The sequence below is a fragment of the Talpa occidentalis genome, unplaced genomic scaffold (genome assembly GCF_014898055.3).
Source record: "Talpa occidentalis isolate TD23 unplaced genomic scaffold, MPIMG_talOcc4v2.1 talOcc4.15, whole genome shotgun sequence".
NCBI classification, from domain to species: Eukaryota; Metazoa; Chordata; class Mammalia; order Eulipotyphla; family Talpidae; genus Talpa; species Talpa occidentalis.
Window position 1 is genome coordinate 59,880,583 of NW_023601543.1, and position 13,001 is coordinate 59,893,583.

A 13,001-nucleotide genomic window follows, 5' to 3' on the forward strand; every position below is an offset into this window, starting at 1 on the left:
TTCTCTCAACAGCTTTCAAAATGGTGCAAGACAATGATGATCTATGGTAGTGGACTAAGGTGATGGGTGCACTATGATGGTAATACCTGATGGGGGTACCCCAATATTACCTCAATTAAAAATAAATACATTTATCTTAAAAAAAAACTGGTGTAAAAAAAAAGACATAATTTCAATGTAGAAAAATATGTAAATATCTAACGAAAACACAAAGGCATGTGTGTGCTCATCCTCCTTTGTCAAACAATTATAAGAATCAGTCCTGAAACACAGACAATGCACAAAGTAACATACACACAATATTGTACTAGCAGAAGACTAGACATATTAGAAAATCTAATATGAGAGAATACGTTGCAGTGTCAGGAGGGAGAGGTGGCTTGCTGACACCACAAGAACACCACATCCCCCACCCCATTTCTATATTGCTAAGTGTTACCCATCCTTGCACTACAACTGCTTTGTGCTTGAGATCTGGCTTGCTACAAAGAATATGGCAGCTGCTATCATGGTTCCTAGTAGATTATCCAGCTTGGATTTTAAACTTCAGGTCTCTCCTCTTCACACAGGCCTCAACCCTACCTATTTATTGCTTGTTCTTCCTGCTGGAAGGTGCCGTGGACTCAATCTCCTGGCAATTCTGCTCTTAGGCCTTGCCTATCTAACTGGACTGGTACTCACAAGGAAATGGTTGATTTCAGAGTTTGACCAGGAGTTTGTATTTTGAAATCCGTATCTCCTCCTCCTTCCACTCCAACCCCCTTCTAAACCAATTAAAAATCTTTGTGCATGCTAGAATCTGGTTACTTTGCCTTTATGCACATGGGTGGCATGAACCCTAGAATAGGTAACATGGGTTTTCCCCCTTTTAATAGTTTGGAGTCCCTGGGCAACCCTCACTTTTGCCTGTATCAGTTTTGGTTCCCTGTGCTTTTTCCCATCATCAAATAGACATTAGGAAGAGTCATTAATAGACTTACTAAAACATAAATTCTTGCATACACATACGTATCCCAGGGCAATTAAATACATCTATAGACACTGTTAAAAAAAAAAATCCTTGAAACTGAATATTTAATAATGACACATCTCTTAAGATTTTTAGACAATGATGACTTAAGTCCAGTGACTGAGAGTAAGTCTACATTGGTTCACTGGTGGTTCACAGAAATCAATACATTACTGGTTTTGAGAAGTTCTAAAATAAAAACTAGATTTCCTAAATAAGTTTGGTCAATAGAATCCTTTTTGCTATGAAAACCAATTAAAATCTAATGCAACAACAGTGTTCCATGGAATGGTAGTAAAAAACCTTGGCCTAAAGTATGCATTAATGATAAATAAACGTATGGCCTCGAAACTAGAAATACTTGTGTTTGCAAAAAGACTGTATGTGGCACCTAATCCGAATTCTTTCGCTCCTACTATTCTTTACTCCCTTTTCATGACACATTACTCTACACCTCACATACTACCCAATTGAAGTAAAAAGTCTACAGGCCATTCCTGGGGTAACAGTAAATTAAAAATGGTTCTTATGAAGAAATATTCTACGTAAGCAGATTTAAAACAAACACAATATCAAAACTATAAATTTATTAAGGATTTTGTTTCTGATGAAAATGGAACAAGGGGTACTAGACTTACCATACTATAGTAACTAATAAACCAAGCAAAATATGTAAAACAATACTTTTTGACACTGGGAAACAAGTAATACTGAGTGGTGCAGAGAAATAGCTTACTACCTAGAGTTTCCATGCAATGGCAAAGGTAAAGGAATACCAGCAAAATGCAGTGTCCCAGAGGGTTAAGAGGAGGAACTGGGAATTTGGATAGGTCAAGACAGCTAGCATGCAAGATAGAAAATGAGAAGAGAGCTGCCAGAGAACACCCCAGAGATTTGTACAGACTCCCCCACTTGAGTATTCAGATGAGTAACAATGAGCACATGGAGGTGAAGAAATTAGCCTAGAACCACCTGAAACAAACAAGTGGAAAAATCCACATGGCCAAAAATAGATGCTGTTCCCACAAATAAGAGTGGAAAAACCTCATAATGTAAGGAGGGTAGTGAGAAGGACACTCCCTCAGTAGTGGAGCAAAATTAGCCTAAGTCTAGAGACTGCTCTTTTCCCACCTAACTAAATGCAAAAATTAAGTCTCTAAATGATTAAATATTTTCAATTAGCTTAGCTGTATCCCAGGGGAAAAAACTCAAAATATTTAAAACAAAATATCCAAAAAACCAACAAAATAAAAATTACTGTCTAACATCCAATCAAAGGTCACCAGACATGCAAAAAATTAAAAAACTACACTCCATTAAGAAGAAAAACCAATCAAATGAAAAATTAATCAGAATACAAATAATAGCATTGCACCCATATATCCCCTACAGCCAATAGCATAAAATCATAAACATGTTAAGGAGAAACACAAAAGCTGTATTAAAAAAAATGATTCAATTGAAAATTACCTTGTATAGAGTAAAAATTGCATTTGATGGAATTAAGAGCAGATTAAATATTGCAGGAGAAAAAAATTAATGAACTTCAAAACACAGCAATACAAATTATCCAAAAGGAGAACCTGCAAGGGACAAGACTGAAAAACACATGAACAGAACATCAACAACCAGTATCAACTTTAGATGGTCTGATAAACAAGAAAATGGAATGCAGACAGGAAGGGGGGATGACAGAAAATTATCTTAAGAATAGCGGAGGGCCTCCCCTGGTTGGGCAGTGGTTGAGCCTGGGCTGCCAGGCTGCCCACAGCCTCTGCAGTGCCAGTTCGTTCCCCGGCCGCCGGCGAGGGTCCACAAAAAAAAAGAATAGTGGAAAACATACCAACTTTGGAGAAACTATAAACCCACATGTTCAAGCTCAACAAATAACAAAAGCGTAAGAAACATTTAAAAAGCAATAATAATAACTGTAAGGCCTAACAAACCAAATTGTCTATATCAGCAATAAAAAGATAATCTTAAAAGCGTCCAAGGGGGGCCTCCCCAGTGGCGCAGCGGTTGAGCGCTGGGTTGCGAAGCTGCCCGCAGCCTCTGTGGCGCCGGCTGCTCCCCGGCCACAGGAGTAGGGTCCCGCATGGCGCGCAGACCTCTCCCGCCGCCCGCTGCTCCCCTCAGCAATGTGCTTCGGTCCTTCTGCCTGCTCTGCTCCCTGCTCCGGCTCTGGTGAATTCTCTCACCCTCCCGCGCTTCTGACTGTGCCCAGTGCTTGTATAAATAAATAAATAAATCTTTTTAAAAAAAAAGCGTCCAAGGGAAGGAGGCAGAGATACCTCATTTATTCATACAGGAACAAAGATGAAGACAACAAACTTCATCCACAAAACTATATATTGCACAATACAGTGAAGCAATACCTTTATAAAACATTGTAAGAAAAAAGGTCAATCTGGAATTCTATATAAAGCCAAAACACGTTTCAAAAATTTTTAAAAATTGACCACAAAGAACTATGGGTGCTTTGATGGTAGGTGTGATGTGACAACATGCATCTGAATAGGTGTGAACCTACTCCCCTAAATTATATATAGTAAGCCAATGTCAGCTCAATAAAAATTCTAAAAAAAAAAAAAAAAAAAGGAGAAATACAAAGTATTGCAGACAAAGGCTGAAAGAATTACCTGCAAATTTTTCACTACAAGATATGTTAAAGACAATGCATGATGGGCAGGGGAGCGGGGGGGGGGGATCTACACTTCTATAATGGAACAAGGTGTAAACCAGCATAAATGCAATAAAAAACATTTTAAAAAATCACAATACACAAAAATCAGTAGCCTTCCTATATGCAAACAATCAACCTCAAGAGGAAGAAATTAAGAAAACATCCCATTTACAACTGCACACAAAAAAATTAAATACCTGGGAATAAAAGGAACAAAGGAGGTGAAAGACCTATACAAGGAAAACTACAAAACACTGTTAAAAGAAATAGAAGACACAAATAAATAAACCAATATTCCCTGTACATGGATAAGAAGAATTAACATGACAAAAACAGCCATCCTACCAAAAGCAATTTACAGATTCAATGCAATCAATTTCAATAAAAATCTCAATGGCATTCTTCAAAGAAATAGAATGAATACTGTTGAAATTCATATGGAACCACAAAAAGCGGCGAATAGCAAAAGCTCTCCTGACTAAAAGAGAGAAGAATGGAGGCATTACATTCCTAGACTTCAAACAATACTACAAAGCCACTATAATAAAAATAGCATGGTATTAAAACAAAAACCAGATGTGAAGACCAATGGAATCGAACTGAAAGCATAGAAATAAAACCACACATATATGCTCAACTAATCTACAACAAAGGAGCAAAGAACATACATTGGAACAAAGAAAGCCTCTTCAATAAATGGTGTTGGGAACACTGGGCAGCTGCATGTAAAAAAATGAAAGTAGAGTACTATCTAACACATACACAAATGTCAACTCAAAATGGATAAAGGACTTGACTTAAATGTAAGACTTGACGCCTAAAATATAGAAGAAAACATAGGCAAAACCCTCCATGACATAAACCTCAGAAACATCTTTGAGGATTCTTCTCCAGAAGCAAGGAAAACAAAGGAAACAATAAACAGAACTACATCGAACTAAAAAGCTTCTATACAGCAAAAGAGACAATAATCAAAACAAAGTTAGACATCCTACTGAATGGGAGAAAATATTTGCACACCATACAACAGATAAGGGACTGATATCAAAGACCTACAAAGAACTTATACAACTCAACAAAAACAACCCAGTCAAAAAATGGGCAGAAAAAATTAAGACACTTCTCCAAAAAAGAAATGCAAATGGCCAACAAGCATATGAAAAAAGGTTCACCATCACTAGTTACCAGGGAAATGAAAATCAAAACCACAATGAAATACCACCTCACTCCACTAAGTATGGCCCGCATTAAAAACACCAGAAACAACAAATCCTGGAGAGGATGTAAAAATAAAGGAACACCTTTACACTGCTGGTGGGAATGTAAACTGGTCCAGCCACCTTGGAAAGCTGTGTAGAGGTTCCTCAGAACACTAAAAATGGATCTACCATATGATCCAGCAATTTGACTTCTAGGAATCTTCCTAAAGGACACAAAACACTAATTCGAAAGGAAACCTGCACTCCTACATTTACTGCAGCGCTATTTACAATAACCAAGATATGGAAACAACCCAACTGTCCCAAAATAGAAGAATGGATGAAAAAGCTGTGGTATATTTACACAATGGAATATTACTCAGCTAACAAAAAAAGGACAAATTAATGCTATTTGCGGCAACATGGATGGAGCTGGAGGGGATTATGCTAGCCAGAAGGAAAAACATAAATACCAGATGTTTTCACTTATAGGGAAATATAGAGAAACCAAACAAAAGGTCAAGAAAAAGTCAAAACTAGCAAGGTGATCATAGAACTGAGGTACAGCAAAGGAGGGGAAGGCAGGGAGAGTGAAACAGGGGAGGGATGAACACAAGGGAATATGGTGATGGTTCATGGGTGATAAGGTAGCAGGAGAACTATGGGGACTACAACGATGTAACAAAAAAAATTTAATTCATGAAAAAAAGGTCTAACATCCCCATAGTTCTCCTGCTACCTTATCAGGTCCTTCGGGCAGAAGGAAAATAACACAAGATGGAAATTTGGAGCTACACAAAGAAATAGAAGAATAATGAATATATAAGTATGTGAGTATATATAAAATAACTTTTTATTTAAATCTCTTAAATAAACGGTTGTTTAAAGCAGAATATAACATACTGTGTTGCTAAAAATAGATGTAAAATGAATGGAAATTAAAAACACAAATGTAAAGAGAAATGATATAGAGGTGCATTTTAGTAAGCTTCAAAGAATTATAAAAAGGTTTATCACTTGAAGATAAACCATAAGTAACATGCATATTAAACCCTAAGGTGACTACCTAAAAATAAAACAAGTATAACTAAAAAAAGCTAGCAAAGGAGGAAAATAATGGAATCCTAAAAACTACCCCATTCATCCAATGAAAGGCAGAAACATAAGAGGAAAAAATAGAACAAGAACATACCAAACAAATAGAAAGCAAATAGCAAGGTGATAGTTTCATCAAAATGACAGACTAACCTATCAGCAATCCCATTAAATGCAAATAGGTTAAAAAAAAAACCCAACTGAAAAGCAGAAATCAGCTTGTGGTATCAACAAGAAGGTATACAGTGACCTTTCCCTACTACACCTATAATAAACACAAATACCCAGAAAAAATTTTAATGTTCAATAGTAAAAAGAACTGTGAGGGCTGGAAAGGAGGTGGTAGACTATCTAAGGACTTCAGGACATCAATCAAGACACCTGCAGGTGATCTGATCCACCTGCATCACCAAATTCATATAGAAAAAACTTTTTAACTAAACATTTTAAAAACAATCAAATTAAAAAATAGACAAAAGATACAAAAAGACATTTTACCAAAGAGGATATACAGGTGGCAGATAAGCATGTGAAACATTAGTCAGCTTCACTTATTAGATCGATGCAAAGTAAAATCACAATTATCACTTATGCACCTATCAGAATGACTAAAACAAAAAAATAGAGATAATACCAAATACTGGCAAGAATGCAGAGAAACTGAATTACCCATGTATTGTTGATGGGAATATAAAATGACACAGACACTCTGGAACACAAACACATCTTGGCGATTCTTTTAAAACAGAAAAATGAACTTTCCATGGAAATCTGGACCTACACAAAGGAATAGAACGAACCCAGCAATTACACTCTTGGGCATTCTCCCCAAAGATATGAAATTCACTTCATATAGACTTACATGAAATGTTCAGAGTGGCTTATTTGTAATAGCCAAAAATTGGAAACTAATCATTGTTCTTTAAGTAGGTGAATGGTAAATAAATTGTGCTATACCCCACCACTGAATACTATTCAGAAGCAAAAAGAACAGACGACTGATATACACAATAATTTGGATAAACCACAAAGAAAGTAAACCAATCGCAAAAGGATGTATGCTACAAGATTCCATTTATAAAACATTCATGAAATGACAATTACAGAGAACAGAGATCAGATTAAGTGATACACAGGAGTAGGGATGGGGGGTTGGGGCATTTGAGTCTGCAGAGGCATGTGGTTAGTGTAGCTATACAAAGAGGCAGCACAAGGCAGTCTTGTGATGGTGGAGGTAAGTACCTTGGTTGTAGCAATAGTTACATTAAACTATACATAAAGAAACTGCAGAGCTATACACATACACAAATGAGAGTGTGAGTGTGAGTGAGTGTGTGTGTTGAAATCTGAATAAACTATGGATTATACCACTCAATTTCTTGGTCTTGATATTGTACTACAGTTAAGCAAGATGAGAAGCTCGGTGAATGAAGGGTACAGGGTCCTCGCTGTATAGTTCTTTATAACTGTAAAGCTGTAATTATTTCAAAATAAAGGGTTTAGAAAAAAGTTTTAGAAAGGGCAGAGATTATCAGTAGGAAGCAAGAGCAAGAACCCACTATATGCTATCTATAGGAAATTCTCTTTAAATATAGACAAAAAGGCTAAGGGTAGAGATATATACACACACCCATGCTAAAACAAATCCAAAAAAATTTTTTTAAGATTTATTTATTTATGCATACAAGAGCTGGGGCACAGGTTAGAGATGCGGGGGGGGGGGGGGGGGGATTCACCAGAGACAGAACAGGGAACAGAACAGGCAGAGTGACTGAAATACACTGCTGAGGGGGAGTCCTTCAAAGTACATAAAACTGCATAATTATACTGACACAAAATGAGCTTTGACTTATAGACTATACATCAATGTCTTTCAAAACTGGGGTCTATGTATATAATCCTTGAGATCACAGAAGTCATTATAAGAAAATTTCAATCGCATTTCTTAAGTTCTATAATTTAGAAACGCCTGATAAAACATTCTCAATTCTATTGATGACCTAATTCCAACACTAACATGCATACTAGTAACTACCACATTTACCTTCACAACCACACTGAGAGCAAGCATAGCTACTTTTTGGTAGCAAATTACTCATTTTCCCAAAATGAAAGCCAAATGAGACAATGCACAAAATGTAACAGGGTTTCATATAAATTCTTACAGAGAAAAACTATAGCAGAAGAAATCAAGCAGCACATGGTAGTACAAGCATCTCAAAAAAATTAAAATGTCATAACCCCAACATGAAGTGATTTATTTTGACAAAAAAAAAAAAAATCATCCACTGTATCAGTGTTACTTTTAATTTTTGTATTGGTTTAATTCAGTTATGTACAAACTAATTTATTACTATAATCTGCTTTCTTAGCACAACATTAGGAATTGCAGAGATGGTTGAACAAATTTAAGTAACATTTAATGAAAACATATGAAGTCAACAACTTTTTTTTCCTATATTACATTTACTGTAAACCCATAAATAAAAAGCTATTACATTCACTCAAGAATATATCCAGTTGTACTTTAGGTTACCCAAAGGTATTCTATTTATTTTTTAAAGATTTATTTATTTATGCATACAAAAACTGGGGTACAGGCCAGAGGTGCAGGGGTGAGAGGATTCACCAGAGACAAAGTGGGGAGCAGAATAGGCAGTGACTGAAATACACTGCTGAGGGGAGCAGCGGGCAAGGCAGGAGAGGTCTGTTGTGCCATGTGGGTCACCTCCCTGGCCAGGGAACGAACTTGTGCTGGAGTGGCTGCAGATAGCTTCACAGTCTGAGACTTATCCCCTTGCACCACCAGGGAGGCCCCCCAAAGGTATTCTAATACAAATACTACCCTCACAATTTAGTATTCCTAGTATTTAAACATATAACTTGAACGACAAAACTTAATTCTGAACACTGCAAGAACATAGAACTTTGATTCACCTAGATGTTGTTAACCAAACAAAAGCTTTAAAACTCAGATTAAAAATAAAACTCAAGGGCCTCCCTTGGTAGCAAAGGCAGTTGAGCGCCACGCTGTGAAGCAGTCCTCCACATCATCTGCAGTGCCGGTTCGATCCCGGCCGGCCGTCGAGGGTCCCACATGGTGCGGCAGACCCTCTCCTGTCTCACCCACTGCTCCCCTCAGCAGTGTAGTTCATCGGTCTGCCTATTCTGCTCCCCACTCTGGCTATGGCGAATTCTCTCATCCTCCCGTGCTTCTGACTATACCCAGTGCTCAAATAAACAAACAAACAAACAAATAAATAAATAAATAAATAAATAAAAAGATCTTTTAAAAATAATAAAAAAATAAAACTCAAGGGCCTCCCCGGTGGTGCAGGGGGTTGAGTGCAGCGCTGTGAAGCTCTCCGCAGCCTCTGCAGCACAGGTTTGATTCCCAGCCAGCCAGGCAGATACCCACATGGTGCGCAGACCTCTCCTGTCTCGTCTGCTGCTCCCCTCAGCAGTGCTTTGGGTCCATCTGCATGTTCTGCTCCCCACCCTTTCTCTGGTGAATCCTCTCACCCTCCCACGCCTCTGGCCTGTACCCCAGCTCTTGTATAAATAAATAAGATCTTTTAAATAAATAGGTAAAACTCAAGTGGGGCCTCCCTGGTGACACAAAGGGTTAAGATGCAGCACTATGAAGCTACCAATGTGCTTTCTTTTCCTTTTGAACAGGATAAAAGGTCAATTGATATCAACACTTCACTTCAGGAATACACCAAAATACTACTTTTTTTTATGAAAAGAAGTGAACGAACATTTGAAAATTTACTACACAGATACAATATATCAGATATTCTAACAAAGTAAGGTAATACAGAAAAGAATAAAAAAATCCATGTTCTCAATATATATGTGTATTAGAGGGTAGGGGCACTTAAAGTGCTGTCATAAATATGATCCTGAGATATAGAGTACTATGAAAACTAAATACCCGGCAGTCAACTGGGAAGCCAAACTGCTTTAAAGATTCAAAATGTTATTCAAATACAATAAATTATAAGTAATACAATAATTTCTTACTGGGCAACTATTGTGTGACAATATGCTTTGTTAAGCACATCAGATCCAAAAGTAAACAAGACAGAGTTCTCACAATAAATAATAAAGAAAATAAGACAGAACTCTGCCAAGACAGAGAAAGAATGGTATACAGCAGTTAAAGTATACAGCAGTTGAGGAGCAATCTAAGAAAACACATTAACAAGAAAAAAGTTACATTCTTCCCTTATAATTTTCATCTTTTTTTTTAATTAAAAAACATAGTTCAGTATTCTTAAACTAATTGATACTGGTACTTTATCAAACCCATATTCAACCTATTGTACCTATCCTGTAGCACTCATGACAGTACAGCGATGGGGCACAAGTACTGCTTCCCACAGAAAACGGTACTATTTTTAGCATGTCTGCTCTGTAGTAAACATTAAATATGTATTTATGAACAATTCCCCAACCCCTTATGGGGGGGGGGAGAGCATCAAAAATTATTATGAAACAGTTCAGCTGCGCCTCTATGCTAGGAAAGTTTCATTTTCATGACAGCATACATTTCTAACCTCCGAGAGCAGTGCAGCTAATACCAGAGTGTGATAAACAGAATTAATGAAACTGAGCTGGGTTTCAGAATTAGAGAAAAATCATTTTTCCTTGAACTGAAACAAAACTACAGTGTCTGTCCTTTCCTTGTTTATTTAAAGAGAAGCAGCAATATAAACTGATAACCAACAATATAAAAGAGAAGATTAAAGTAAATGACCATTTTTCTACATACCTATCACACCACCAACCATGAACAAAATCTTTATACTTAACAGATGACTCACATACAAGAAAACTCAGACCTAGGTTTTCGTCTTAAAAACATCCACAACATAGAACTGACTAAAGTATTGTCTGGTTTCCAGAAAAGCCTAGGAAGCTGCAGGTGTTTCTGTCAACAAAGCATGCAATAGAACAAAGAGATATTTTAACTAGGTTTACCATTACGGTCAAAATTTAACCTAAGAATGTGAGGCAGTAGCTCTATGACATTTTTTGGCCACAGTATGCTGTCACTCCATACTCTCACTGGAATATCCAGTATTGTACTGGATTCCAGAATTTCTTTTTTTTTTTTTAAAGAGTTTGGAAGCTGTTTTTTTAAATATTTTATTTTATATAATTCTTATATCATTTTTCATTTTTGCACAATGTATGCATTACCATTTTGGTTATATTCCCCCTACAATTGCACCCCCCTTTATTTTGACCCTATTCCTTCCTCTCCACCCACCCCCCCGCCCCGTGTGTCTCTGGTTTATAGTTGCTTGTTGTCTTTTTTTTTTTTTTTTTTTTTAAGATTTATTTATTTATTTATACAAGCACTGGGTACAGTCAGAAGCGCAGGAGGGTGAGAGAATTAGCCAGAGCCAGAGCGGGGAACAGAACAAAATAGGCAGACAGATGAAATACACTGCTGAGGGGAGCAGCAGGCCCGGCAGGAGAGGTCTGTCGCACCATGTGGGACCCTCGCCTGTGGCCGGGGATCGAACCGGTGCTGCAGAGGCTGCGGGCAGCCTCACAGCCCTGCACTCAACCGCTGCACCACCAGGGGAGGCCCAGATTCCAGAATTTCTACTCACTTAGTCCAACTACTCAAGGAAGTATATAAAATGCAATCAAGAAGTGATTATTAACAGAAAAGGCCTTGAATTACATCTGATTCTTTTTTAAAAGTAAATTGCAATCTGTACTACTTTAGTTGGTAGTTATCTATATTCTCGGTTTCAGTGAGTGGCAAAATATCTGGGGCTTGGGGTACAGCAAGAAGGGGAGAAAAGAAAACATCTCAAAGTATATGTAGACTCTACAATCATTAGAAATACTACCTACAACTTTCCATCTATTTCTCCAAGTAATACTTTTCTCACAGCTTTCCTGTGACACAGTGCCCTTCTTGGAATCTCTTTATGCACTTAAAAGAACCTGTTAGGGACATAAGGAACTTCTGCATTAATATGCTAGACATCATTCCAAAATATCCTATTTTTTGTTCAACAAGCAGATTCTTAGGACTGCTGATTATTAATTATTAATAAACTTACTGCTAAGCACTGGGCACTTTACATGCATAATAACCTCATTCAATCCACACAAAACTATATGCATTAAGTACAATCGTCCCTATTTTACAGATGAGGAAACTAAAATTTAACAGTATTAAAACACTTAGGAACAAAGGGAAGATAACATTGATAGGTTTGGGTAAAACACACACTTATTCTTAACTATAATCATATATTAATTCACCTCTAGGAAGTAGAAATATTATAATCAATATGAGGGGTGGGGAGAGACAGTGACAGAGATAGAAATATTAGGAATGAGAACTACTCTTGAAATTTTAGTGCCTATTTTAAAAGGAAAAGAGTAAGAAGTTACATTATCTCTCAGGTCTCTGAGGGCTTTCTGACCTAGGAAAAATATTCTTCTGTACAGCCTTTTCCAGAAAGGCCTTCTCCTTAACCCTCTCTATTCAGTAGCTCATTAATTTAGACTCCACTGATGCAGTTCTAAGTAATTCCAACTCAATAGAGATTTACATTAGCTTTCTGAGGCAGTACTTTTCCAAAATATTATTTTATGACAAAGTAAGTTTCCCATTATAAAAAAATACGTATGCTGCATAGTGGATCACAATGTAAAATTTAATTCTTCCCATTGTTATGACGGTGGAGAAAAAAATTCTGATTTACATTGCTCTGAAGATTTGCCAAAGAAATACAAAACTTTGTTCCTGTGTCATATTAGTTCGAAATTAAAATTTCCACTATAGCTACATATTTAAGTCATCCTTGGATACGATTTCTTCAAGATTTTCCCATCTTTTTAAACATAGCATAGAAAACTCAACTGAATAATTTCTATGGCTAAGTTAAACATCATTTAATCAAATAATCACTCAGGAAAAAATGATTATTACACTGTATTAGTTTAATTTAAAAAAAAAAAAAAGGCCAGTAGGAACTCA

The 13,001-nt window shown here is 36.8% G+C and overlaps 1 protein-coding gene across 1 annotated transcript in view; it reads right to left on the bottom strand.

The window, feature by feature from the left end:
• Window positions 1-13,001, bottom strand: part of KDM6A (lysine demethylase 6A) — a 183,099-nt gene that overhangs the window by 145,727 nt on the left and 24,371 nt on the right.